The 14,691-nt window shown below is 36.6% G+C and overlaps 1 protein-coding gene and 1 pseudogene across 6 annotated transcripts in view; one reads left to right on the top strand and one right to left on the bottom strand.

Annotated features, from left to right (window-relative positions):
* The window catches only part of ZRANB3 (zinc finger RANBP2-type containing 3), a 317,775-nt gene that overhangs the window by 119,580 nt on the left and 183,504 nt on the right, over window positions 1–14,691 (bottom strand). The gene's annotated exons all lie outside the window — the stretch shown is intronic.
* LOC123951027 lies at window positions 13,551–14,106 on the top strand (annotated as a pseudogene).

Below are 14,691 nucleotides of genomic sequence, written 5' to 3'. Positions count from 1 at the left end.
AAATAATCATTTCTCCAAAGCAATACACTATCTTTAAATGAGTAAAAGTATAGGAAAATAAAACAACTGAGAAAGACAATGTTAAAGCGTGGGTTGGGTGATGTTAAGTGAAATCAGCAGATGACAGGGGCGCCTGGGTGGCTCAGTGGGTTAAGCCTCTGCCTTCGGCTCAGGTCATGATCTCACGGTCCTGGGATCAAGCCCCGCATCGGGTTCTCTGCTCAGCATGGAGCCTGCTTCCCCCTCTCTCTCTGCCTGCCTCCCTGCCTATTTGTGATCTCTTTCTCTGTCAAATAAATAAAATCTTTAAAAAAAATTAGCAGATGACAGCATTACATACAGGCTATAAAGAAAAAAAGAAAACAATTTACTTGTAGTATATTTGATTATAGCATTTTTTTGCTCCAGTTTTATTATATAGTATTATATGATTTTTTGTTGTATTTTATGCATGTGTAAGTTCTTACTCATATTAAGCCAAAATCTATCAACCCATTAAGTTTCATTCACTGATAACAGTTTTGCCCCTGAGGCCACAGAGACAAAAGTCTAATTCCTTTAAAAGATGACAGATCTTTAAATATTTAAAGACTTTCTCCCCTAAGCCCTCTCCTTTTCAAATTCCTATAGGCTTCATAAAATCAAGCACTATGTCTTACTCATCTTTATATTTTCAGCAAGTCTGAAATAATGTCTTAAATATAGTAGGCAATCAATAATAAAGGCATTTGTAGAGATGAATATGAAATACTCTCACTATTCTTGTCACCTCTTCCCAGATATGTTTTCATTTGTTAACATGATTCCTACAATATGACTTTTAGGTTCCCTCCCAGATCCTCACATTCCTTTTCTTCAATGACCTTCTAAAACTCTCTTCCAACTTTTCCATTCCCATGACTATAACAGTCCTGAAAAACAGCTCTACATGGTAAATTCAGCCATTGTCCTCTGCACTGTCCCACTCTTCTTGCCCTCTTGTTCACTTGTACCCACTGTACCTTCACTACCACATCAGGACCTTTCCGTCAACTGACGGCTCCACTTTAACCATACCCACAACATCTTTCCTGTCTTTATGTCCTTCCTCACCTTGTTTGGATTTCCCTGTTCATACATTACGTTCCCTTTTATCAATACTGCATAATTTCCTTGTCCATCAGCCCATGAATCACAAGTTGGTAACAAAAATCTTGAACAGGGGTGCCTGGGTGGCTCAGTGGATTAAGCCACTGCCTTCGGCTCAGGTCATGATCTCAGGCTCCTGGGATCGAGCCCCGCGTCGGGCTCTCTGCTCTGCAGGGAGCCTGCTTCCTCCTCTCTCTCTGCCTGCCTCTCTGCCTACTTGTGATCTCTCTCTGTCAAATAAATAAAATAAAATCTTAAAAAAAAAAAATCTTGAACAGATTCAACCAAAAGTTTTCCTAAGACCATACCCACACTGCCAGGTGTTGCTGGGGAAATCGTGCCTTTGAGAGCACTGGTTAAATCTAAAATTTCTGTTCTCAAATGGTTACTCGGTACTGCTGCCAATTCTATCACACTCACCTCATGATCTCACTCTCTCTTTCAGCAATATTTCACACTGTCGATGCTCCTCAAACATTCAATTCTCTACTTTTCCATTTCTCTAAATACATAATTGTCTTTTCCATTCCCCGAAAAAAACAAAAGTCATCATATGCAAACTCCCTCAACTTCTTGTCACCCCAGAAACTATGGATATTCTCCATAGTATCATGCCGCCATAAAAAAAAGGATGAAATTATTTATGTATACAAAGAAAGGACAAATAAATAAAAAAACAATATGTACGTTTATACTATCCAGTATCTGGGTAAGAAATATGAATTCCTTGAAAATGCACACAACTTTTGTGGAAAAATTAAAAACTACCTATACTTTTTAGAAAAAAGTGAGTGGAAGAGAGATTTTTAAGTATATACTCAGATAGATTTAGAAGGCTAAATAATGTGAAAATGTTCTTAAAAAATAACAAACCAAACTTGTACATCTAGTCATGTTTGTGCCTTTCATGTTTTAAAATCCCACGAGGAGAGGCTAGGGGGCAGGAGTTACTGTTTAATGTCTGGGATGATGAATCAGTTCTGGAGGTGGATGGTAGTGATGTTTGTATGACAATGTGAATGTACTTGTAACACCTTCAAGTGCCTTCTTACTGCTATTCTTTTTTTTGTTTGTTTTCTTACGGCTATTCTGATGAAGAAAAAGACCCCACATAACATGACTCAGGCCTAACTCATTTTGTCCTAAGACTCTCTTCTATTAGTTCAAGAATATTCATATGACCTGGACAACTTTTAGTTTCTCAAAGGCCTAGCAGTCTCTCTGGTTCTCAGGCTGAGCACATAAATTCCTCTTTCTGGAACGCAAATAGCAATCACTGACTCACAGGATGCTCCTTCTGTCCCCTGTGACTTGATAGTTCACTCTTTTAAACCCTGCCGTAATATCCTTTACTTCTGCTTTTACCACACTCATCACAACCATTATTATCAGGTTAGTGTTTGACTTGGGAACTCAGTGAAGGTTGGAACTATGTAGGTCTTGTTCTCTAGCACATATCTGATGCATAACACATTGCATGGAAAATAACAGATACCCTTTAAATATTTTTTGAATGATGGATTAATCAAAATTAAACCATATTCCAGATGTAGCCTAAACAATGAGTGGAACAGAACCATCCCTTACTGAATGTTAACCTGAATAATACATCCCAATATTACTTTAATTTATTTTTATTAGTTTTCACAGTTGACTTCAATTTAGGCTAGGGTTATTCAAAACCAGAAGTCTTTTTGAACTAAACTAGTGATAAAAGGTGAGGATTTCTCAAATTCCTTCCACACAAAGCAGACTTTCCAAGCATAAGTGCAAGATTTGTCCTATTAATTTTTATCTAATTATGTTCCAAACTTATCTCTGCCATCCAGTATATTAACTATTTCTCTTAGATTTGAGCCATTTGCAAATGGAATAGACCTGACCTCTATTTAGCCCATGGATAAGACCATTATATGTGACAGTGCTGAGGACAAAGTAGTGCAGTTCCATAAGAGACATTTCTTGAAGCTGACATGACCTATTAATTAACACTTTTTGAAAATGGCTATAAATACCTTTAATATGTATTATCATTCAGCATTTTCCCTCTCATAAAAATTAAGACAACGATTTCTCCTAAGAGGTGGAAATGGCACAAAATATCAGCAGTAAAGAAATTTTAATTTTCATAAAAATATGCTGAGATATTCTTAACCTTTAAGCATGACGTTAGGGAGGACAAATTTGTCTTCCCATAGCGTGCCTTTTGAAGGTGGCTGCTGATAACAGAATGCTTCACTGGATTACCTATGCGTCCTCTTTTTCTGTGTAAAAGAACATTTATTAAAGTTGCCATTCCTGAGGTCTTTCTTACTGTCAGGAAACGTGGGAAAAAAATGCAAGATGAAGTCAAATATTAGGCAAATCATTTAATGTTGCCAGGTAATAAAGTGACGGGGGTGGGGGGAGGTGGAGGATTGGGTGATCTGTAAAGTCTTTCCTAGCTCTGATGTGCTAATGGTTGACAACTCAATGTGCTGCTTTATCCAAATAATATTTGCATTTATAGCATCCTCTAAATATAATTCAGTAGAGTGAATGATGTAAATGATTATGGATATGGGATGTTCTGGTCGAATAATATTTTCTTTGTGTCTCTCAAGTCAAACCAGATAAATAGTTACCTATACCTAGAATTCTCATCTCCAAACCACATTTGTATTAGTATACTTCTGTTTGATCATATATGTATGAAATAAACCTTATAAAGTTGTACTTTTGCTTAAGCTTCATTTAACTTAATTTGGATACAGTCATGATATTTCAAATATAAAATACGGGTCTAGAACTGAATAACTAACCATAATTTGCTTTCTGCAAAATTATAGTGTGAAAATGACATCTTCAGGAAAGGAAAACATTATGGAAAAAATTTAACATTCCAAAGTAACTTAAAATGCCAGGAAGTGCCTTGATCTGAATCAGAGTCTATGATACCATACTGGTTTGAAGGTAATGAAGAAAAGGAGTAACATAAAAATTTTTTAAGTGGAATCTGGAAGAAATATCTTTTGAGAAGCATAATAATAATCTTGAAATGGTTTCCTCTAGTAATCAGAAAAAAAGAACACAATCTCCCCCATCATAAATCATTTCCAAAACACAAATTTTTCTTTGAAACAGGATGTGTGCTGATAATCAAGAAAGGGAAAATTATACACTTCTATTGTCATATGAAAGTAAATCAGAAAAGATGGAATGCTTTCTGACCATTTAGGATTTCCTACTCCTCCAAGGATAAATTCAATTAATATGTTTGTTTTATATAAGCAAACTTTTGGCATTTATAGTCTGCAAAAATTGTAACAAAAAGATTCCTAACAATATGTAGGATCATGTCTTTTTGGCATTTTATCTTAAAACTATTTATTATTATTTATGTATAGAAAGACAATTTATTTTTTAATAGTAACTTTGTGCTAGGACATCTTTAATAAATTATCTTTTGTTTTGCCAAAAAAGAATCCCCTCAGGTCTTCCAAATAAACAATATCAGCTGCAAATAATGATAATTTTGCCTTTTTCTTCCTAATTTTTACCTTTTTTGGAGGTAATTGAACTGATTAGTGCTACCTGAATAAAGTAAACTGTGATGTCAATGAACATCCTTGCTCCGGATTTAAAGTTTCATATGAATACAGTGGCTTTGAGTACAGAACACATAAACCCATATACCTTAAGATGATTTAAAACCACATATTCATGGATTGGAAGAATCAATCTTGTTATAATGTCCACACTAACCAAAGCAATCTACAGAATCAATATAATCCCTACTACAAACTAATGAAATTTTTCGCAGGACTAGAATAATCCTTTTTTTTTTTTTTTAAGATTTTATTTATTTATTTGACAGAGATCACAAGTAGGCAGAGAGGCAGGCAGAGAGGAAGGGAAGGAGGCTCCCTGCTGAGCAGAGAGCCTGACACGGGGCTCAATCCCATGACCCTGGGATCATGACCTGAGCCAAAGACAGAGGCTTTAACCCACTGAGCCACCCAGGCGCCCCAGGGCTAGAATAATCCTAAAATTCATATGGAATTACAAAGACCTGGAATAGCCAAAGCAATCTTGAAAATAAAAAAAAAAAAAGAATAAAGCCAGAGGTATCACAATACCTGACTTCATGATATAATACAAAGACACAGGATTCAGAGAATATGTCACTGGCACAAAAACAAACACATAGATTAATGGAATGGGATAGAGAACCCAGAAATAAACCCACGCTTAGATGGTCAATTAATTTATAACAAAGGGGGCAAGAATATATGATGAGGCTAAAGATAGTTTTTTCAATAAATGGTGTTATGAAAACTGGACAGCTACATGCAAAAAAAATTGAAAATGGACTACTTTCTGAAACCATACACAAAAATAAAATTAAAATGGATTAAAGACCTAAATGTGAAACCTTAAACCATAAAATTCCTACAAGAAAACAGAAGCAGTAATCTTTTAGACATCACCCTTAGCAACACATTTATGGACTGTCTCTTTAGGCAAGGGAATAAAAGCGAAAATAAACTATTGGGACTATACCAAACTAAAAAACTTTTGCAAAGCAAACTATCAAATAAAAAGGCAATCTGGAGAATGGGGAAAGATATTTGCCAGTGATATAGCCAATAAGGGTTAATATCTAAATATATTAGGACTTATAAAACTCAATATCAAGAAAGCAAACAATGTGATTAAACAATGGCCAGAGGATCTGAACAGACATTTTCCCAAAGAAATACATATAGCCAAAAGACACCTGGAAAGATGCTCAATCAACATTGCTAATTATCAAGGGAATGCAAATCTGAATGTGCTGCCTTCTCCAAATCATATTTGTATTTACAGCTTCCTCTAAATATAACCCAGTCAGAATGGCTAGTATCAAAAGAAATAACAAGTGTTGCCAAGGATGTGGAGAAAAGGAATCCCTTGCGCACTGTTACTGGGAATGTAAATTGTTGCAACTGCTGTGGAAACAATATGGAGGTTCCTTATAAAATTTAAAAAGAGAAATAACATTTGATCCAGAAATTCCATTAGTGGGTATTTACCCAAAGAAAACAAAAACACTAATTCAAAATATACATGAACACCTTTGTTTACAGTAGCATCATTTACAATAGCTGAATTACGGAAGCAGCCCAAGTGTACACTGATAGATGAACGGATAAAGAAGATGTGGTATATAAATATAAGAAATAACCATCAGCCATAAAAAGGAATGGTACCTTGCCATTTAAGACAAAATGGATGGACCTAGAGGGTATTATGCTAAGTGAAATAAGAAAGAGAAAGAAAAACACCGTATGATTTAACTTATATGTGGAATCTAAAAAAAAAAATAAATGAACAACCAACCAACTAACTAAACACAATCTTAAACACAGGGAACAAACTGGTAGTTGCCATGGTGAAGTGGAGGTGGGGAGTTGGGTAAAATAGGTAAAGGGGATTAAGAGGTACAATTTTTCAGTTATAGAATAAATAAGACATGGAGATGAAAAGCACAGTATATGGAATAAAATCAGTAACATTGTAATAACATTGAATGGTGACAGATGGTCACTACACTTACTGTGGTGAGCACTGAGGAATATACAGAATTGTGAAATAACTATGTTGTGGACCTGAAATTAATTTATCATCATATGTCAACTATACTTCAATAATTTAAAAATTATAAATATTATAAAAGGATGGATGCTGAATTTGATCAAATTACATCTCAGCATATATGAAGATGATATAATTAAGTATTTTCCTTTTCATTAGTAACATGACTATATTAATACATTTTCTAATATTAAACTATACTTGCTGATATGACTTCCATTTGCATCTGTTTAACATGAGGTCTTTCATGAGTTTCCAGTTTATATTAAGGATTTCTACGTTTATAATCTTAAGTAAAAAGGTCCTTTTTTTCCTGTATGATATCTGATTTTGCTATCAGTGTTAAAATGCCTTCATACAAACAATATGGAAGGCCTCTTTCTATCTCTGTGTTCTAAAGCCCTTCAAAAAGCACCAAAACATACTAGGGTTACTTTAAAAAGTGGTAGAAAGGATAAAGGAAAACACACACACACACACACAAACACTGGGAAAAATGTGAGGGACTTGTATCATAGACAAAGAGCTGATTTCTATACTATATAAAGATTTCCAATATATTGATAAGAAAAAAATAGCCAGTAAGTTTAGTAGGTTGAAGGGCAAAGAACATAAATGGACAGTTAGTAGGAAAAAAAGTATAAATGTCTCTTAGATGTATGAAAAAATGCTCAACTGCATTAATAACATAAGAAGGCAACAGTCAGAAGACATTGGCAAGATAAAATAATATATATTTGAACAGGTTGGAAAAGTTTGGGGAAAGAGATAATCTTATTGTTGGTGGGAATATAAATTAGTATAATGTTGATGGAGAAGCTTGCAACAATCTAAAAAATGTAAAAATACACATGTCCATTTGTATCAGCAATTCCAATTCTATAAATTTTTTTTTTAATATTTTATTTATTTGACAGAGAGAAATCACAACTAGGCAGAGAGGCAGGCAGAGAGAGAGGAGGAAGCAGGCTCCCTGCGGAGCAGAGAGCCCGATGTGGGGCTCGATCCCAGGACCTTGGGATCATGACCTGAGCCGAAGGCAGAGGCTTTAACCCACTGAGCCACCCAGGCGCCCCTCCAATTCTATAAATTTATCCTACAGATGTATTCCTGCGTGTGTAACATCAAGTATTAAAATAGCTCAGAATTATTGAGTGCTCACTGTGTCGCACTGACTGTTCAAGCCCTTTACAAATATTAGCTAGTGTAAGTCTCCTAATAACTCTCTGAGGTAAGAATAATTTTCTTTTTTTTTTTTTACAGCTGAAGACACTAAGGTATAGGGAGGTAAAGTTACTTTTGTAAAATTAAATGTGGTAAGTACTGGATATGAATATAAAAGAAAGGTGGTCTAGCTCTAGTCTGCATGCTTTTTGCCAATATAATGTACTTCCTCTCAAAATATGCAAGGATATTGAATGTGGTATTGTATACAACAGCTATGTACCACTAACAGAGGTCTATTAATAGTAGACTCAATAAGGTACAATGCATACAAACAGTGGAATACACACAGCATTTATTTATTTATTTATTTGTCAGAGCGAGACAGAGCTCAAGCAGGAGGAGCAGCAGAGGGAGAGAGAGAAGCAGACTCCCCACTAAACTAGGAACCCAATGCTGGACTCGATTCCAGCACGCTGGGATCATGACCTGAGCTGAAGGCAAATGTTTGTAACTGTCTGAGCCACCTAGTCATCCCTATGTGCAGCATTTAAAAATAAAAAGAACAACAAAGTTCTTTTAGGAACTGATATGGAAGGATTTCTAACACAGATTACGTGAAGAGAGCAAACCGCAAAACAATGTGTACCTTATATTACCATATATGTAACAATAAAATAAAACATATTATACATACATAATCACATATGCATTTTCACTCATGGAGTATCTCCAGAAGGATACAAAATAAACTGCCAACCCCTGGTTACCTGGGAAGGGAAATGACTGGCTGGGAGACGTGAGTGGATGGGAACTTACTTTTTACTTTTGTACATTGTGCATTTATCCAGTCAATACAAATAAGTAAATTCAAATATAAAATGGAAGGTAAAAATTTAAAGAAAGAATGCCATTATCTACTTTTTGAAATTTATTTTATGTATATGTCTTTCACACAAGATTTTATTTTTTTAACCTTTTAAAAAGAAAAGAAGGACCAGGAGGAGGCCTGGAACAAACAGCTTAGAAGCCATGAAAACAAAGTTAAGGAAATATATGACACCATGAAATGTCCCAATGTCAGAATTATTGGGATCCCTGAGGTGGTGGACAAAGAGAGAAGACTAGAGTATATAGTTGAACAAATTCTGGATGAAAATTTCCCCAGTCTGGGGAATTGAATAAGCGTTCATGCCTTAGTGGCAGAAAGGTAACCCCCCATGATCAATGAATCTAGAAAGACCTCCAGACACTTAATTGTGAAATTCACGAACTATAATTTTAGACAAAAAGTCCTAAGGGCAGCTAGGGGGAAGAGATTCCTTATGTACAAAGGAGGTTCCATCAGAATAACATCAGATCTGTCCACAGACCTGGCAAGCTAGAAAGGGCTGGCAAGACATATTCAGGGCACTAAATGAGAAGAACATGCAGCCAAAAATACTTTATCCAGCAAGGCTGACATTCAAAATGGTTGGAGAGATAAAGAGCTTCCAAGACTGGCAAGGTTTAAAAGGGTATGTGACCACCAAGCCAGCAATACAAGAAATATTAAGGTGGCTTCTATAAAAGAAGAAAGAACCAAAGAGTGGACAGAGAATAAAAACTTACAGCGACAATCTATAGAAACAAGGACTTCACAGGCAACATGACGTCAATAAAAACTAACCTTTCCATAATCACCCTCAACCTGAATGGCCTAAATGCTCCCATAAATCGGCACAGGGTTGCAGACTGGATAAAACAACAGGATCCGTCCATATGCTGTCTACAAGAGACACATTTGGAACCTAAAGATACAACCAGATTGAAAATGAAGGGATGGAGAACCATCTTTCATGCCAATGGGCCTCAAAAGAAAGCTGGGGTAGCGATTCTCATATCAGATAAATTAGATTTTAAGCTAAAGACTGTATGTAGTCAGAGATAGAGAAGGACACTACATCATTCTTAAAGTGTCTATCCACCAAGAAGATCTCCCATCCAAGTACTAACCAGGCTCGACCCTGCTTAGCTTCCGAGATCAGACGAGATCGGGCGCGTTCAGGGTGGTATGGCCGTAGACTCCACCAAGAAGATCTAACAATTATAAATATTTAGGTCTCCAATATGGGAGCAGCCAACTACATAAGACAACTGTTAATCAAAATAAAGATTCATGGGAGCCTGGGTGGCTCAGTGGGTTAAGCCACTGCCTTCAGATCAGGTCATGATCTCAGGGTCCTGGGATCGAGTCCCGTGTCGGGCTCCCTGCTCAGTGGGGAGCCTGCTTCCCTCTCTCTCTCTCTCTGCCTACTTGTGATCTGTCTGTCAAATAAATAAATAAAATCTTTAAAAAATAATAAAGATTCATATTGATATGCATACATTAATTGTAGGGGATCTTAACATGCTACTCTCAGTATAGATCATCCAAGCAGAATATCAATAAAGAAACAAGGGCTTTGAATGACACATTGGACCAGATAGACTTCATAGATATATACAGAATATTCCACCCTAAAACAACAGAATACCCATTCTTCTCGAGCGCACATGGAACTTTCTCCAGAACAGAACACATACTGGGTTACAAATCAGGGCTCAACTGATACCAAAAGACTGAGATTATTCCCTGCATACTCAGACTACAATGCTTTGAAACTGCAACTCAACCACAAGGAAAATGTTTGGAAGGAATTCAAACCCTTGAAAGCTAAAGACCATCCTGCTCAAGAATGTTTGGATCAACAGGAAATCAAAGAACTTAAACAATTCATGGAAACCAATGAGAATGAACACACATCAGTCCTAAACCTATGGGATATGGCAAAGGCAGTCCTAAGGGGGAAATACATAGACATACATCCAAGACTCCCTCAAAAAAATTGAAAAATCCCAAATATACCGCTCTCTTTACACCTTAATGAACTGGAAAATCAACAACAAATTAAGCCAACCCCACACACAAGAAGGGAAATAATCAAGAATAGAGCAGAGACCAATGAGTTAGAAACTAGAGATACAATAGAACACATCAATAAAACTAGAAGCTGGTTCTTTAAAAGAATTAATAAGATCAATAAGCCACTGGCCAAACTAATTCAAAAGTAAAGATAGAGGACCCAAATTAATAAAATTATGAATGAAAGGGGAGAGATCGCAATTAACACCAAAAAAATAGAAACAATCATCAGAAATTATTATCAACATTTATATGCCAATTAGTTAAGCAACCAAGAAGAAATGGATACATTTCTGGAAACCTATAAACTACCAAGACTGAAACGGAAGAAACTGACAACCTGAGTAGACCAATATCTACTAAAGATTGAAGCAGTGATCAAAACCTCCCAAAAAACAAGAGCCCAGGACCTGACAGATTCCCTGGGGAATTCTACCAAACATTCAAAGAAGAAATAATACCTATTCTTTTGAAGCTGTTTCACAAAATAGAAACAGAGGGAAAACTTCCAGACTCTTTCTATGAAGCCAGCATTACCTTGATCCCCAAACCAGGTAAAGACCCCATCAAAAAGGAGAATTTCAGACCAATATCCCTGATGAATATGGATGCCAAGATTCTCAACAAGATCCTAGCTAATAGGATAGAACACTACATTAAAAAGATTATCCACCATGACCAGGTGGGATTTATCCCTGGGATGCAATGGCGGTTCAAGATTCACAAATCAATCAATATGATAGAACAAATAATTAACAGAAGAGAGAAGAACCACATGGTCCTCTCAATTGAGGCAGAAGAAGCATTTGACAAAATCTGGCATCCATTTCTGATTTAAACTCTTCAAAGTATAGGGATAGAGGGAACATTCCTCAATTTTATAAAATCTATCTATGAAAAACTCACAGCGAATATCATTCTCAATGGGGACAAGTTGACAGCCTTCCCTTTGAGATCAGGAATATGACAAAGATACCCACTCTCGCCACTCTTGTTCAACATAGTACTACAAGTCCTAGCAACAACAATCAGATAACAAAAAGAAATAAAAGGTATTCAAATTGGCAAAGAAGAAGTCAAACTATCTTTGCAGATGATATGATATTTTATATGGAAAACCCAAAAGACTCCACCCCTAAACTACTAGAACTCATAAAGCAATTCGGTAATATGGCAGGATACAAAATCAATGCACAGGAATCAGCTGCTTTCTTATTCACTAACAATGAAAATACAGAAAGGGATATTAGTTACTGTAGCACCAAGAACCATAAGATACCTGGGAATAAACCTAACCAAAGAGGTAAAGGATCTGTATTCAAGGAACTACAGAACACTCATGAAAGAAACTGAAGAGGACACAAAAAGATGGAAAAACCTTCCATGCTCATGGATTGGAAGAATAAACATTGTTAAAATGTCTATACTGCCCAGAGCAATCTATACTCTCAATGCCATCCCGACCAAAACTCCACTGGCATTTTTCAAAGTGCTGGAACAAACAATCCTAGAATTTGTATGGAACCAGAAAAGTCTCCAAATTGCTAAGGAAATGTTGAAAAAGAAAAACAAAACTGGGGCCATCACATTGGCTGATTTCAAGCTTTACTACAAAGCTGTGATCACCAAGACAGTATGGTACTGGTACAAAAACAGACAAACAAGTGGAACAGAGTAGAGTCCAGATATGGACCTGCAAGTCTTTGGTCAAATAATCTTCAACAAAGCTGGAAAAAATGTCCAGTGAAAAAGACAGTCTCTTCAATAAATGGTGCTGGGAAAATTGGACAGCTATGTATAGAAGAATGAAACTTGACCATTTTCTTACACCATACACAAAGATAAACTTGAAATGGATACAAGACCACAGGGTGAGGCAGAAATCTGTCAAAATCCTAGAGAACATAGACACTAACCTCTTCGACACTGGCCACAGCAACTTCTTTCAACACATGTCTCCAAAGGCAAAGGAAACAAGAGCGAAAATGAACTTTTGGGACTTCATCAAGATCAAAATCTTCCACACAGCAAAGGAAACCGTCAACAAAACAAAGAGGCAACCCACGGAGTGGAAGAAGACATTTGTAAATGACACAATAGACAAAGGGCTGATAGTCAAGATCTATAAAGAACTCCTCAAACTCAACACTCAAAAAACAGATAATTGCGTCAAAAAATGGGCAGAAGACATGAACAGGCACTGCTCCAAATAAGACATAAAAATGGCTAACAGACACATGAAAAAATGTTCATCATCATTAGCCATCAGGGAGATTCAAATCAAAACCACAGTGAGATACTACCATACACCAGTTAGAACGGCCAAAATTAACAAGACAGTAAACAACAAGTGTTGGAGAGGATTCAGAAAAAGGGGAACCCTCCTACATTGTTGGTGGGAATATCAGCTGGTGCAGCCACTCTGGAAAATAGCATGGAGGTTCCTCAAAAAGTTGAAAATAGAGCTACCCTATGAACCAGCAATAGCACTACTGGGTATTTAACCTGAAGATACAAATGTGATCTGAAGGGGCACGTGCACCTGAATGTTTATAGCAGCAATGTCCACAATAGCCAAACTATGGAAAGAACCTAGATATCCATCAATAGATGAATGGATAAAGAAGATGTGGTATATATACACAATGGAATACTATGCAGCCATCGAAAGAAATGAAATCTTGCATTTCAGCCGGAACCACCATCTTCCAGTAATTTGCCAAAATGACCAACGCAAAGGGAAAGAGGAGGGGTACCCGTTACATGTTCTCTAGGCCTTTTAGAAAACATGGAGTTGTTCCTTTGGCCACATACATGCGAATCTACAAGAAAGGTGGTATTGTGGACATCAAGGGAATGGGCACTGTTCAAAAGGGAATGCCCCACAAATGTTACCATGGCAAAACTGGAAGAGTCAGCATGCTGTTAGCATTGTTGTAAACAAACAAGTTAAGGGCAAGATTCTTGCCAAGAGAATTAATGTATGCATTGAGCATATTAAACATTCAAAGAGCCAAGATAGCTTCCTGAAGCATGTAAAGGAAAATGATCAGAAAAAGAAGGAAGCCAAAGAGAAAGGTACTTGGGTTCAACTGAAGTGTCAGCCTGCTCCACCCAGAGAAGCACATTTCATGAGAACCAATGGAAAGGAGCCCGAACTGCTGGAACCCATTCCCTATGAATTCATGGCATGATAAATATAAAGAAAATAAAAGACCTCAAAACTGTAAAAAAAAAAAAAAGAAAAAAAGAAATGAAATCTTGCCATTTGCAATGACCTGGATGGAACTAGAGGGTATTATGCTGAGTGAAATAAGTCAATCAGAGAAAGACAATTATCAATATTATCTCTCTGATATGAGGAATTTGAGAGACAGGGCGGGGGGTTTGGAGGGTAGGGAAGGAAAAAAATGAAAGAAGACGGGATTGGAGGGAGACAAACCATCAGAGACTCTTAATCTCACAAAACAAACTGAGGGTTTGCTGGGGTTGGGGGGGTAGGGATAGTGTTGTTGGGTTATGGACATTGGGGAGGGTATGAGCCATGTTGAGTGCTGTGAAATGTGTAAGCCTGATGATTCACAAACCTGTACCCCTAGGGAAAATAATACATGATATGTTAATAAAAATAATTCAAAAAATTAAAAATAAAGCTACCCTATAACCCTGCAATTGTACTACTGGGTATTTACCCCAAGGATACAGATGTAATGAAAAGAAGGCCATAAGTACCCCAATGTTCATAGCAGCAATGGCCACAAACATCAAACTGTGGAAAGAGTCAAGATGCCCTTCAACAGATGAATGGATAAAGAAGATATGGTCCATATATACAATGG

This window comes from Meles meles, chromosome 9 (assembly GCF_922984935.1).
Source record: "Meles meles chromosome 9, mMelMel3.1 paternal haplotype, whole genome shotgun sequence".
Classification (NCBI taxonomy): domain Eukaryota; kingdom Metazoa; phylum Chordata; class Mammalia; order Carnivora; family Mustelidae; genus Meles; species Meles meles.
Note: the sequence above shows the minus strand (reverse complement) of the source record. Positions and strands in the feature narration are given on the sequence as shown.